A 15030-nucleotide genomic window follows, 5' to 3' on the forward strand; every position below is an offset into this window, starting at 1 on the left:
TGGCTCGGAAATAGCAGTTTTCATCACCTAAAACAAGCTATCTGACTCTCAAGTTACATCTATTCATATTTGAAATAAGACGGTCGTGATTATTTTCTGTATAATATTTATAGATTAATAAGACGCAATTTAAAAACAAGGGATTAATTGTGCTGTGATCCCAAAGCTAATAAGTAAATTTCCCAACATTTCGGCCCACACAGCCGGTTCACAGATCTCGGTTAACCTGTATCAATAACGTGAGTGGATGAGAGCCATTCAGATGCCTTTCTAAATATAGAGGCAGATGGGACGTCACTCTACAGATATTCTCCTCATCAGTGTTTCCGCTAAGCCGCTATGACGCGATTTTGACGCAATGGATTGCCGATATGTTGCACTGGCATTCAGAGATAGAAACAAATAGGGTGTCTTTTGTCCTGATATTTATATAGTGTGAATGAAAACTAAAACGTTTCAAAAGGCATGGTGTTCAGAACTTCAACTTGAAGTGACGAAATTATTACTGCAAATTGTTTCCAATTTATCGTCAGAAATGTTAAATTAGCGATCGTTAACTGAACCTTAGCTATGTTTTTTATTTTTTTTTATAGAGTCACGCATGAGACTTATTCCATACTTTGCTTTTGTACTGGGGAGAGGGCGGTCGTAATAAGTTTTCCTGACTGTTATATTACTTATAGTATTCTCATAGGGGGAATATAGCACAACTTTAAAAATGGGATAAGTTGAAAGATTTGTTTTCTTCATATACTGGTCTAGTTCCGATGATATGGAAAACAAGCAAAAAACATTGAATCAAATAACTCAATGACTAAACCGAAATTGCATTGAAACCAGGCATATATGTACTTGACTTGGAAATGACATTTGCAAAGCCACTGACATCGAGGTGGGGCGAGGTTATGCCCCCCCCCCCAATCATTTAAAAGCAATGATTTTCAAAAAGACCTCATCTTACAGGTAAATTTGGTGAATTTTGACAACTTTTGTCCTGACCGCAGGTTGTCCTGCCTCCCCCAACCCACAGATAAGAAACCCGTATCGGTGCTCTGATTAACAACTTTAAGGAGGAATGTTAAAATCCACTCATATAATGACGTCTGAAGCGATGCAAAAAATATGACAAAAAGCTGTTTTTATTATTCCATGTACTAGGAATCAATCTTTGCAACAAATGAAATTGTACGGTGGCTTAATAGGGACATAGACAAGAAAGTAGTATCCTCAAATCTCAAAATTCTGACTTCTTATCGCAAACTTTTGACTTTTAAAGTCAACATTTTGATTCATATCTCAAAATGTTGACTTTTGTTTTAATTTTGAGATTTGAGGACCTACTTTTTCCCTATCTCCCTATTCAGCCACCTTACAATTGGAATTCCTATGACAAATTATAATTTCTTTCTTGCTATGACCATGCACCTTTTTTATAATTCTTCTCGAGTAGCCCAGTATTCCGTGATTCTGATGTTGTATCACGTTTCGGAAAGTAACCGTTTGTACTGGTTGCCCCTTGACCATAGAGGCTGAATAGCTGAATCGTTGGTCAGTGATCCAGGCCTAATTACCAATAGCTATCCAAACAATCGGGGCCTGGAGGGCCCAAGCGCAGCTTATTGGTCCAACATCTTAGCACTCCGTTCGCCAGCAGGCTCACTGCACATACTACATCTAAGTTCGAACACACAAATAAGCCTTAAAATAAAAAGTTTCATAACATTTTCTGTCACTATACTACACCTATACAACCTAACGTGTTGTAGGCCTTTCACTCAGACATTATGTATGCATATTGTGTGTGTTAAATGGAACACGTATCGCGTGCTTGTGGCATAGCCAAATGAGCCATATTTGACAGCGCATGCGGTACAAATCCATCATTCTCGCACAGAAATCACAAAATTCCTGTCGACTGACTGACCTCGCGATCTATAAGAATTTTTCATATATAGGCATATAACGGTTTAAGCAAATTTTATATATATATATATATATATATATATATATATATATATATATATATATATATATATATATATATATATATATATATATATATATATATATATATATATATATATATATATAACTCTAAATTAGACCGTTGGGCGACATAGGATAAAAAGAGCACTTAGGGCAACATTGGCAATTTAATGTTATTGTTTCACACTGGACCATTGTAAAGACTCCAGTTTGAGTGCTTTTAAAAATAATCCTTTTGCAAAATACAAATACCAAGGATTTTAATTAAATAATCAATTAATTGTACACAAACACACTTAGGGCGACATATAGATGTCGCCCTAAGTGCATCTCAGTGAATTTAACTGTGAAACAGCACTTTGGGCGACACCGCATCAAATAACACTTAGGGCGACATTGGCAATTTAATGTAATTTCATCACATTGGAGTCCAGTATGGGTACTATTTATAGTAATCCTTTTGAAATATATATTTAGCAAGGAATTAAATTAATTAATGAATTAATTACACATATACATGTAATACAATACTATTTTGTCACACTGGACCACTGTTAGGACTCCAGTATGGGTACTATTGATAGTAACCCCTTTGTAAAACAAATAAAGAAAATAATTTAATTAACTAAGTAATTAATTACACATATACAAGTTTTCCTATGTAAATTTATCTCTTTTCACAACACTTAGGGCGACATAGAATAAAAACAGCACTAAAGGCGACATTAGCAATTTAATATTATTTCATCACACTAGACCACTGTTAGGACTCCAGTATGGGTACTATTGATAGTAACCCCTTTGTAAAATAAATATAGAAAATAATTTAATTAACTAAGTAATTAATTACACATATACATGTAATACAATACTATTTTGTCACACTGGACCACTGTTAGGACTCCAGTATGGGTACTATTGATAGTAACCCCTTTGTAAAATAAAGATAGAAAATAATTTAATTAACTAAGTAATTAATTACACATATACATGTAATACAATACTATTTTGTCACACTGGACCACTGTATAGGACTCCAGTGTGGGTTATATTTGTAGAAATCCCTTTGTAAGACAATAAACCAAGAAGCTTAACTAATTAATTAATTAATAACACATATTCATGTTGGCATATGTGAATTTATCTCTTTTCACAACACTTGGGCAACATATCATAAAAACAGCACAAGGCGACAGTGGCAATTTAATGTATATTTCATCAAACTGGACCACTGTTAGGACTCCAGTATGGGTACTATTGATAGTAATCCCTTTGTAAAATAAATATAGAAAATAATTTAATTAACTAAGTAATTAAGTACACATATACATGTAATACAATACTATTTTGTCACACTGGACCACTGTTAGGACTCCAGTATGGGTACTATTGATAGTAATCCCTTTGTAAAATAAATATAGAAAATAATTTAATTAACTAAGTAATTAAGTACACATATACATGTAATACAATACTATTTTGTCACACTGGACCACTGTATAGGACTCCAGTGTGGGTTCTATTTGTAGAAATCCCTTTGTAAGACAATAAACCAAGAAGCTTAACTAATTAATTAATTAATAACACATATTCATGTTGGCATATGTGAATTTATCTCTTTTCACAACACTTGGGCAACATATCATAAAAACAGCACAAGGCGACAGTGGCAATTTAATGTATATTTCATCAAACTGGACCACTGTTAGGACTCCAGTATGGGTATTATTGATGTGTATCCCTTTGCACAATACATATAGCAAATAATTTAACTAATTAATTATTTAATTGCACATATACAAGTTGTCCTATGTGAATTTATCTCTTTTCACAACACTTTGGGCGACATAGAATAAAAACAGCACTTAGGGCAACATTGGCAATTTAATGTTATTCCATCACACTGGACCACTGTAGGACTCCAGTATGGGTACTATTGATAGTAACCCCTTTGTAAAACAAATATAGAAAATCATCTCATTAACTAAGTAATTAATTACACATATACAAGTGTCCTATGTGAATTTATCTCTTTTCACAACACTTAGGGCGACATAGAATAAAAACAGCACTTAGGGCAACATTGGCAATTTAATGTTATTCCATCACACTGGACCACTGTTAGGACTCCAGTATGGGTACTATTGATAGTAACCCCTTTGTAAAATAAATATAGAAAATCATCTAATTAACTAAGTAATTAATTACACATATACAAGTTGTCCTATGTGAATTTATCTCTTTTCACAACACTTAGGGCGACATAGAATAAAAACAGCACTTAGGGCAACATTGGCAATTTAATGTTCTTCCATCACACTGGACCACTGTTAAGACTCCAGTATGGGTACTATTGATAGTAACCCATTTGTAAAATAAATATAGAAAATAATCTAATGAACTAAGTAATTAATTACACATATACAAGTTGTCCTATGTGAATTTATCTCTTTTCACAACACTTAGGGCGACATAGAATAAAAACAGCACTTAGGGCAACATTGGCAATTTAATGTTATTCCATCACACTGGACCACTGTTAGGACTCCAGTATGGGTACTATTGATAGTAACCCCTTTGTAAAATAAATATAGAAAATAATTTAATTAACTAAGTAATTAATTACACATATACAAGTTGTCCTATGTGAATTTATCTCTTTTCACAACACTTAGGGCGACATAGAATAAAAACAGCACTTAGGGCAACATTGGCAATTTAATGTTATTCCATCACACTGGACCACTGTTAGGACTCCAGTATGGGTACTATTGATAGTAACCCCTTTGTAAAACAAATATAGAAAATCATCTAATTAACTAAGTAATTAATTACACATATACAAGTTGTCCTATGTAAATTTATCTCTTTTCACAACACTTAGGGCGACATAGAATAAAAACAGCACTTAGGGCGACAGTGGCAATTTAATGTTATTCCATCACACTGGACCACTGTTAGGACTCCAGTATGGGTACTATTGATAGTAACCCCTTTGTAAAATAATTATAGAAAATAATCTAATGAAATAAGTAATTAATTACACATATACAAGTTGTCCTATGTGAATTTATCTCTTTTCACAACACTTAGGGCGACGTAGAATAAAAACAGCACTTAGGGCAACATTGGCAATTTAATGTTATTCCATCACACTGGACCACTGTTAGGACTCCAGTATGGGTACTATTGATAGTAACCCCTTTGTAAAACAAATATAGAAAATCATCTAATTAACTAAGTAATTAATTACACATATACAAGTTGTCCTATGTAAATTTATCTCTTTTCACAACACTTAGGGCGACATAGAATAAAAACAGCACTTAGGGCGACAGTGGCAATTTAATGTTATTCCATCACACTGGACCACTGTTAGGACTCCAGTATGGGTACTATTGATAGTAACCCCTTTGTAAAATAATTATAGAAAATAATCTAATGAAATAAGTAATTAATTACACATATACAAGTTGTCCTATGTGAATTTATCTCTTTTCACAACACTTAGGGCGACGTAGAATAAAAACAGCACTTAGGGCAACATTGGCAATTTAATGTTATTCCATCACACTGGACCACTGTTAGGACTCCAGTATGGGTACTATTGATAGTAACCCCTTTGTAAAACAAATATACAAAATCATCTAATTAACTAAGTAATTAATTACACATATACAAGTTGTCCTATGTAAATTTATCTCTTTTCACAACACTTAGGGCCACAGTGGCATTTTATTGTTATTCCATCACACTGGACCACTGTTAGGACTCCAGTATGGGTACTATTGATAGTAACCCCTTTGTAAAATAAATATAGAAAATAATTTAATTAACTAAGTAATTAATTACACATATACAAGTTGTCCTATGTGAATTTATCTCTTTTCACAACACTTAGGGCGACATAGAATAAAAACAGCACTTAGGGCAACATTGGCAATTTAATGTTATTCCATCACACTGGACCACTGTTAGGACTCCAGTATGGGTACTATTGATAGTAACCCCTTTGTAAAACAAATATAGAAAATCATCTAATTAACTAAGTAATTAATTACACATATACAAGTTGTCCTATGTAAATTTATCTCTTTTCACAACACTTAGGGCGACATAGAATAAAAACAGCACTTAGGGCGACAGTAGCAATTTAATGTTATTCCATCACACTGGACCACTGTTAGGACTCCAGTATGGGTACTATTGATAGTAACCCCTTTGTAAAATAAATATAGAAAATAATCTAATGAACTAAGTAATTAATTACACATATACAAGTTGTCCTATGTGAATTTATCTCTTTTCACAACACTTAGGGCGACGTAGAATAAAAACAGCACTTAGGGCGACATTGGCAATTTAATGTTATTCCATCACACTGGACCACTGTTAGGACTCCAGTATGGGTACTATTGATAGTAATCCCTTTGTAAAATAAATATAGAAAATAATTTAATTAACTAAGTAATTAATTACACATATACATGTAATACAATACTATTTTGTCACACTGGACCACTGTATAGGACTCCAGTGTGGGTACTATTCATAGAAATCCTTTTGCAAGACAATAAACCAAGTAGTTTAACTAATTAATTAATTAATAACACATATTCATGTTGGCGTATGTGAATTTAGCTCTTTTCACAACACTTAGGGCGACATAGAATAGAAACAGCACTTAGGGCGACAGTGGCAATTTAATGTTATTCCATCACACTGGACCACTGTTAGGACTCCAGTATGGGTACTATTGATAGTAACCCCTTTGTAAAATAAATATAGAAAATAATCTAATGAACTAAGTAATTAATTACACATATACAAGTTGTCCTATGTGAATTTATCTCTTTTCACAACACTTAGGGCGACGTAGAATAAAAACAGCACTTAGGGCGACATTGGCAATTTAATGTTATTCCATCACACTGGACCACTGTTAGGACTCCAGTATGGGTACTATTGATAGTAATCCCTTTGTAAAATAAATATAGAAAATAATTTAATTAACTAAGTAATTAATTACACATATACATGTAATACAATACTATTTTGTCACACTGGACCACTGTATAGGACTCCAGTATGGGTATTATTTATATGTATCCCTTTGCACAATACATATAGCAAATAATTTAACTAATTAATTATTTAATTGCACATATACAAGTTGTCCTATGTAAATTTATCTCTTTTCACAACACTTAGGGCGACATAGAATAAAAACAGCACTTAGGGCGACATTGGCAATTTAATGTTATTCCATCACACTGGACCACTGTTAGGACTCCAGTATGGGTACTATTGATAGTAACCCCTTTGTAAAATATATATAGAAAATAATTTAATTAGCTAAGTAATTAATTACACATATACGAGTTGTCCTATGTGAATTTATCTCTTTTAACAACACTTAGGGTGACATACCATAAAAACAACACTTAGAGCGACATTGGCAATTTAATGTTATATCATCACACTGGACCACTGTTAGGACTCCAGTATGGGTACTATGGAAAGTAATCTCTTTGTAAAATAAATAAAGCAAATCATTTAATTAACTAAGTAATTAATTACACATATACGAGTTGTCCTATGTGAATTTATCTCTTTTCACAACACTTAGGGCGACATACCATAAAAACAACACTTAGGGCGACATTGGCAATTTAATGTTATATCATCACACTGGACCACTGTAAGGACTCCAGTATGGGTACTATTGAAAGTTATCCCTTTGTAAAATAAATATAGCAAATAATTTAATTAACTAAGTAATTAATTACACATATACGAGTTGTCCTATGTGAATTTATCTCTTTTAACAACACTTAGGGCGACATACCATAAAAACAACACTTAGAGCGACATTGGCAAGCTAATGTTATATCATCACACTGGACCACTGTTAAGACTCCAGTATGGGTACTGTTAAAAGTTATCCCTTTGTAAAATAAATATAGCAAATAATTTAATTAACTAAGTACTTAATTACACATATACGAGTTGTCCTATGTGAATTTATCTCTTTAGTGAAAAATGCATCAATTCAATGGAATGTGTAATTAATTACTTAGTTAATTAAATTATTTGCTATATTGATTATACAAAGGGAATTACTTTCAATAGTACCCATACTGGAGTCCTTACAGTGGTCCAGTGTGATGATATAACATTGAATTGATGCATTTTTCATTAAAAATCAACTTAAGGTTGCAGCCATTTGAGGGAGATATTTGATATACATGACAGTTAAACTACCAAAAACAGGTTTCACCTGGCTTATAACGTGTTTCTCCTCACTGCAGCATGCATTTAACTGTCAAGTGCTGCAGGAACGAAAAATTAGCAAAATTTCCTAAAATTCAGAGTGCCCCTTTAATAGTTGGCATGATTCTAGAAATGATCAACTTTGTTTTGAGTATGAAAGTCACCTTGAGACCTTCCACCTTCTGCAAAGTTACAGGTGTCTATATGAATAGAAGTCTTTGTGTGATTTCTTGAAATAATGAGTGTGGACATGTCCCATCAGTCACAGTTTTTTAACATTTGTTTTGGTCATAAGCCAACAGAATGATTTTAGCTGTTGTTGGGGGTCCATCTATCTAGTACTACTCAAGGCTTAATCTGGCATGAGCAAAGATTCTTCAATTGTGTATAGGGTTATGTGCAAGACAACCTGAAACTTCTGTCCCATCAGTCACAGAATTAGGCTGCATGTGTGGTGCAATGCAAAATGGGGAAATCCAGTGCTGAAAGACAGTGAAACAGGAGGGAACGTTTGAAAGCAGAGGGGAAATATGATGCATATAAAAAACACAATCAGCGTATCGCAAACAGTGGGCCCACAAGAAGAAGCGGGAGATGTCTTCACAACAGAAGCGTCGAGAACGTGAACAAAAACGCAAATCAGAATACAGGTACAGTATATTTCTTCAAATTAATTTGTTAGACCATGTTATTGAAAGCAGCTTGTGTCACTGACATGATGGTGACATGATGAAGTGTTCATTGACCTGTGAAGGTTATCCTGAATCAAGATTGGTATATACATGTCAGATCTTTGGATTTTACTGTCCCATCAGTCACAGTATATGGTTCAGATAGTATAGCCTATATTGGACAGTTTGCAATGCCTAAAAGTATTAGTACAAGAATAGTGTCGTTCCATTCATACCTAATTTCCTAAAAAGAAATGACATAACAACTATTATCATCTACAGCAGTGGCATGCACAGAGGTTTGTAGAGGCTGGATCACTGCATACAGGCCCTTCTGTCCAAAATTTGAGGAATGCAATATTCTTGGATCACAGAACAATGAGGCCGAGTTGAAGGAACTGGTGGGTCTATCAGGGGGGAAAAGAACCTGAAGCACTGTACAACACACTCCTGGTTGGCAGTATCACCACAGGAGTACCCATCACACAAGTGAATTAGTTTTCACCGAACCACTAGGCTGTAACTTCAATGATGTACTGTAAGGTCCAATCCAATCATTGGTAAGGCCAGGTGGATCCTTTTTATAGTATATGTATGCCCCTTTGCCTATTAGTTTTGGCTCTAATCCTCATGGGATGTTGACCACTTTAGTATTTTGGGGGGAAATGGAGAACATGGCTCAAAAAATTTGTATTAGACTTTCACTATATGATGGGCAGATTGGACCCTTTAAATCCACAGTTGAGAGTAACTCGGTACTTTTGCTGCCCAGGGTTAAGCTCAGCATATTGTCAAAAGCTCATGTGACTTAAATGACTTCATCAATGTTGTATAATTAGTATCCTTTTCATTATCAATGTTTGCATGTTTCAAGGCTCAGCTTGTTCTGTTGTTGTTAATAAATAAAATGCAAGTTTCAAATGCATACGGATTGTGTTTCATTTTTCCAGATGTCATTACTTGATACACCGAAGTGGGATGACATGAGTCCCATACATGGGCAACAAACCTCACCAAATATGGGCCCAAACAGCTTTCCCAGTGAGGCCCCAACAAATCACACACCCATGACTCAGTCATATGGGGCTATATGAGACAGCAAGTGTGGAATGGAACAGGTTTTCCCATGGGCCTGTGTCTGTTCTACATATGCCAGTTGCTTCTATGGGATGCTCATATGGCAAACCAATGTGGGACCCACACCCCCATTGGCCAACTCGAGTGGGCCCTACCTGTGATGACTATGGGTGGCTAGAGCCCAGATGACCCAAGTTTAATGCTAGTTGGCACCATATGTGGATGCAAACTGAAGTTAGTGCAAAACAAAATTTGCTATAATTTCGGAGGAGATACTGTAGCGTCCCATCAGTCACAGAGCTTCTGTCCCATCAGTCACAAGGGAAATGCCACTGTGTGAAATAGTTAATGCCAATATTCTCTCAATGGTGGTGCTCTGATATAGCTACATTAAGTAGTTACCAGGAGGGATATATACCCAACTCATTCTTTTCATTCTGATAGATAGCGCTTACAAGTTAACTAAATGTACCTAAAAATGGTGGTCCGCAAATGTCCCATCAGTCACAGGGCTACTCTAAGTGCTCCCTATCTAAAAGGAACATACTTATGTGAACAGTTCTTCAATGATGGACCACAAGACAGGGGCACATACTCAAAAACCACTGCAGTGTTAGTCCAAGATGTCTGCTTTGTTAATCATAAAATATCTTTTGATACCTTCTTAAATAACAGTGACCATAATAATGTGAACATTTGGTGTAAGTATATACTGAGAATAAAAAGCTTTGAAGAGGTTCAATCCAAATCATAATAACAAATGAGGAAAAAACCTGTCTTTATGTTGATGTGACAAGGACTTACAGAACCAAAATAATGGCAAGTTCTTCTCAATGTCAAGAAATATTTAAAAACTTCTTGAATATGCAAATTCCTGTCATACCCATTAAACAATATTCAAAGAACACAATTGTTAGAGGAGATACTAGTTAGGATTTTTGAAAATCTAAAACTTGAGCACATGCTTGAGTATAAAGTGCAAGAATGCCTTCACTCAAGATGTTTTCACTGAAAAAGATGATAAAAAGAGGGAGCACCAACCTAAAAATTACTGAGTTTATAGATACATTCATTATCTATTACTATTGTTAAAACATTATGTTGCAAAGGTCCCTTTGTAAGAAAAGTAAACTGTGACCTTTGGGTGCATGCCCAAAGAAATTTCAATGATAAAAAATGTTGAAATTCATATCGAAAATATTTCCAGGTATGTTCTTTATAAAGTTGTATGAACTGGTCTTCTTAACCCACCCACCCCCACCCCCATCCACAAGACATGGTTTTTTGGTGGGGTGGAAGTAGATCACTTTTGCATATTTTAGTGGAGCTATGTTATGTTTCTCAAAGAATTGCATAAAAAGTTCATGTTTTGGTCCCTACATTCACTCAAATGTCCAATGAATTCTAAAGCGATTCTAACACTGGACGTCACACAGTCACATTCTGGAGGCAAGGGTGTCAATGGAGCATCAATATAGACCGGGAGCCCATAGGGTTTGGGTAGCTGGGAAGGTAATCAATTGCCTTGTACATCACAATGTTCACAGTGCATTCCTGTATATGAAACCAGACGACTGGCAAACCGGCTGTGGTGGGTGTGGCTGGGAAAGCAATTTTAAAGTCACCTAAAAGCTAACCTAGATCAGCTTTCATGGTAACCACATCAAAGTAAATACAATGTGTCAGGTATGGCCCCATGAGCAACAAATGGCCATCGCCAGTAATTATTGGTGGTGGGGTAGCTTTGCCAGCCTCACGGATGACCTAGGTCAGCTCATGAGGTAACCACTTGAAACCTATTGGAAAATGATGGTCAGGACTTCAGTTACAAGGGATGGGCATTTCCAGTCATTTTTATTGGTGGGTACCCCTGCCAGTAGACCCCCAAAATGCCCATCCCCTCATTGACCTAGGTGGCTCATGAAGTAACCAGTTGAAAACTACTGGAAAATGATTAGCAGGACTCTATATGTGAGGGATGGGCAATTCCAGTAATTTGTATTAGTGGGGTACCCCTGCAAGTAGACCCCCAAAATGCCAATCCCCCTCATTGGCCTAGGTGTGCTCATGATGTAACCAGTTGAAACCTACTGGAAAATGATAGGTATCACTTCATATGTAAAGTTTGGGCATTTCCAGAAATTTCTATTAGAGGGGTACAAGATGCCAGTAGACCCCCAAAAAGCCCATCCCCTCATTGACCTAGGTCTGCTCATGAAGTATCCAGTTAAAAACTACCGGAAAATAATTGGCAGGACTCTATATGTAAGGGATGGTCAATTCCAGTCATTTATATTAGTGGGGTACCCCTGCCAGTAGACCCCCAAAAAGCCCATCCCCTCATTGACCTAGGTCAGCTCATAAGGTAACCAGTTGATACCTACTGGAAAATGATAGGTATCACTCATATGTAAGGGATGGGCATTTCCAGAAATTTCTATTAGTGGGGTACCCCTGAAAGTAGACCCCCAAAATGCCAATCCCCCTCATTGGCCTAGGTGTGCTCATGATGTAACCAGTTGAAACCTACTGGAAAATGATAGCTATCACTTCATATGTAAAGTTTGGGCATTTCCAGAAATTTCTATTAGAGGGGTACAAGATGCCAGTAGACCCCCAAAAAGCCCATCCCCTCATTGACCTAGGTCTGCTCATGAAGTATCCAGTTAAAAACTACCGGAAAATAATTGGCAGGACTCTATATGTAAGGGATGGGCAATTCCAGTCATTTATATTAGTGGGGTACCCCTGCCAGTAGACCCCCAAAAAGCCCATCCCCTCATTGACCTAGGTCAGCTCATAAGGTAACCAGTTGATACCTACTGGAAAATGATAGGTATCACTCATATGTAAGGGATGGGCATTTCCAGAAATTTCTATTAGTGGGGTACCCCTGAAAGTAGACCCCCAAAATGCCCATCCCCTCATTGACCTAGGTGAGCTCATAATGTAACCAGTTGAAACCTACTGGAAAATGATAGGTATCACTTCATATGTAAAGTTTGGGCATTTCCAGAAATTTCTATTAGTGGGATACACGTGCCAGTAGACCCCCCAAAAGCCAATGCCCTCATTGACCTAGGTCAGCTCATGAAGTATCCAGTTAAAAACTACCGAAAAATAATTGGCAGGACTCTATATGTAAGGGATGGGCAATTCCAGTAATTTCATATTACTGGGGTACCCCTGCCAGTAGACCCCCAAAGAGCCCATCCCCTCATTGACCTAGGTCGGCTCATAAGGTAACCAGTTGATACCTACTGAAAAATGATAGGTATCACTCATATGTAAGGTTTGGGCATTTCCAGAAATTTCTATTAGAGGGGTACAAGTGCCAGTAGACCCCCAAAAAGCCCATCCCCTCATTGACCTAGGTCTGCTCATGAAGTATCCAGTTAAAAACTACCGGAAAATAATTGGCAGGACTCTATATGTAAGGGATGGGCAATTCCAGTCATTTATATTAGTGGGGTACCCCTGCCAGTAGACCCCCAAAATGCCCATCCCCTCATTGACCTAGGTCGGCTCATAAGGTAACCAGTTGATACCTACTGGAAAATGATATGTATCACTCATATGTAAGGGATGGGCATTTCCAGAAATTTCTATTTGTGGGGTACCCCTGAAAGTAGACCCCCAAAATGCCCATCCCCTCATTGACCTAGGTGAGCTCATAATGTAACCAGTTGAAACCTACTGGAAAATGATAGGTATCACTTCATATGTAAAGTTAAGGCATTTCCAGAAATTTCTATTAGTGGGATACACGTGCCAGTAGACCCCCAAAAAGCCCATCCCCTCATTGACCTAGGTCAGCTCATGAAGTATCCAGTTAAAAACTACCGAAAAATAATTAGCAGGACTCTATATGTAAGGGATGGGCAATTCCAGTAATTTATATTAGTGGGGTACCCCTGCCAGTAGACCCCCAAAAAGCCCATCCCCTCATTGACCTAGGTCGGCTCATAAGGTAACCAGTTGATACCTACTGAAAAATGATAGGTATCACTCATATGTAAGGTTTGGGCATTTCCAGAAATTTCTATTAGAGGGGTACAAGTGCCAGTAGACCCCCAAAAAGCCCATCCCCTCATTGACCTAGGTCTGCTCATGAAGTATCCAGTTAAAAACTACCGGAAAATAATTGGCAGGACTCTATATGTAAGGGATGGGCAATTCCAGTCATTTATATTAGTGGGGTACCCCTGCCAGTAGACCCCCAAAATGCCCATCCCCAATCATCTCCACCCAAACTACTTTTCACCCAAAAAGTTATATCTATATACATGCAAGGTATACTTAAAGATAGGATATAACAAAGTTTTGTGCAGCTTCAGCACTTTCGGAAATATATTTTTAAATTCATAACAGAGTCAATACAATATTTGAATGTTTGTTAGCCAATATATTAATATTTATGGTATTAAATAATAATAAAAGTCCAAAACCAACATAAACTTTGCTTACAAAGTAATGACCTTCAGTACAATACAACATTTGTGTAATCAGGGCTCTTATATCGCTCACTGAAATATTCAACTTGTCTCAATTTTGCCAACTAATAATTCTCCAATTGTGCAGCATCAGCCAATACTGCAATCCTTATCATCCACAAAAGTTTGTGACTTTGTGAGCTTCGGAATTATCATCCTGGCATTTTTTAATATTAAAGGTATAATGTCATGAAATTCAAGGCAAAATGCAGTCAAGTGTTAGTTTAGTTTCTAATTATTGGTGCATGCATCAGCATCCTAACCACATGTGTTTGTTGTACCATTTATGTTGCATGATCATGTGCAGTGGAACAGATCATGATTGCACAGGAGAATACTTGTCAGCCTACAGCTGGTTTACAAGCACCACTTGTTAAACGCTCATACTGGCATTACTGTTATTGAAAGAAGATGCAATATGAACCACAGAAAATAATGCATTTTTTTTTTCATTAGATGCAGACATTGAAGAATTTCATTGATATCCAATGCATATTTATATACTCTCTTCACAACATGTGAAAACAATA

At 36.3% G+C, this 15030-nt stretch overlaps 1 long non-coding RNA gene across 1 annotated transcript; it reads left to right on the forward strand.

Moving 5' to 3' along the window:
- Window positions 1-6762: 6762 nt before the first annotated feature.
- LOC139982739 (uncharacterized) lies at window positions 6763-14667 on the forward strand. The gene is made up of 2 exons (XR_011798325.1): window positions 6763-13007; window positions 13300-14667. It is a non-coding gene; the product is annotated as an uncharacterized lncRNA (long non-coding RNA).
- Window positions 14668-15030: the final 363 nt, after the last annotated feature.

This window comes from Apostichopus japonicus, chromosome 16 (assembly GCF_037975245.1).
Source record: "Apostichopus japonicus isolate 1M-3 chromosome 16, ASM3797524v1, whole genome shotgun sequence".
In the NCBI taxonomy this organism is placed as follows: Eukaryota; Metazoa; Echinodermata; class Holothuroidea; order Aspidochirotida; family Stichopodidae; genus Apostichopus; species Apostichopus japonicus.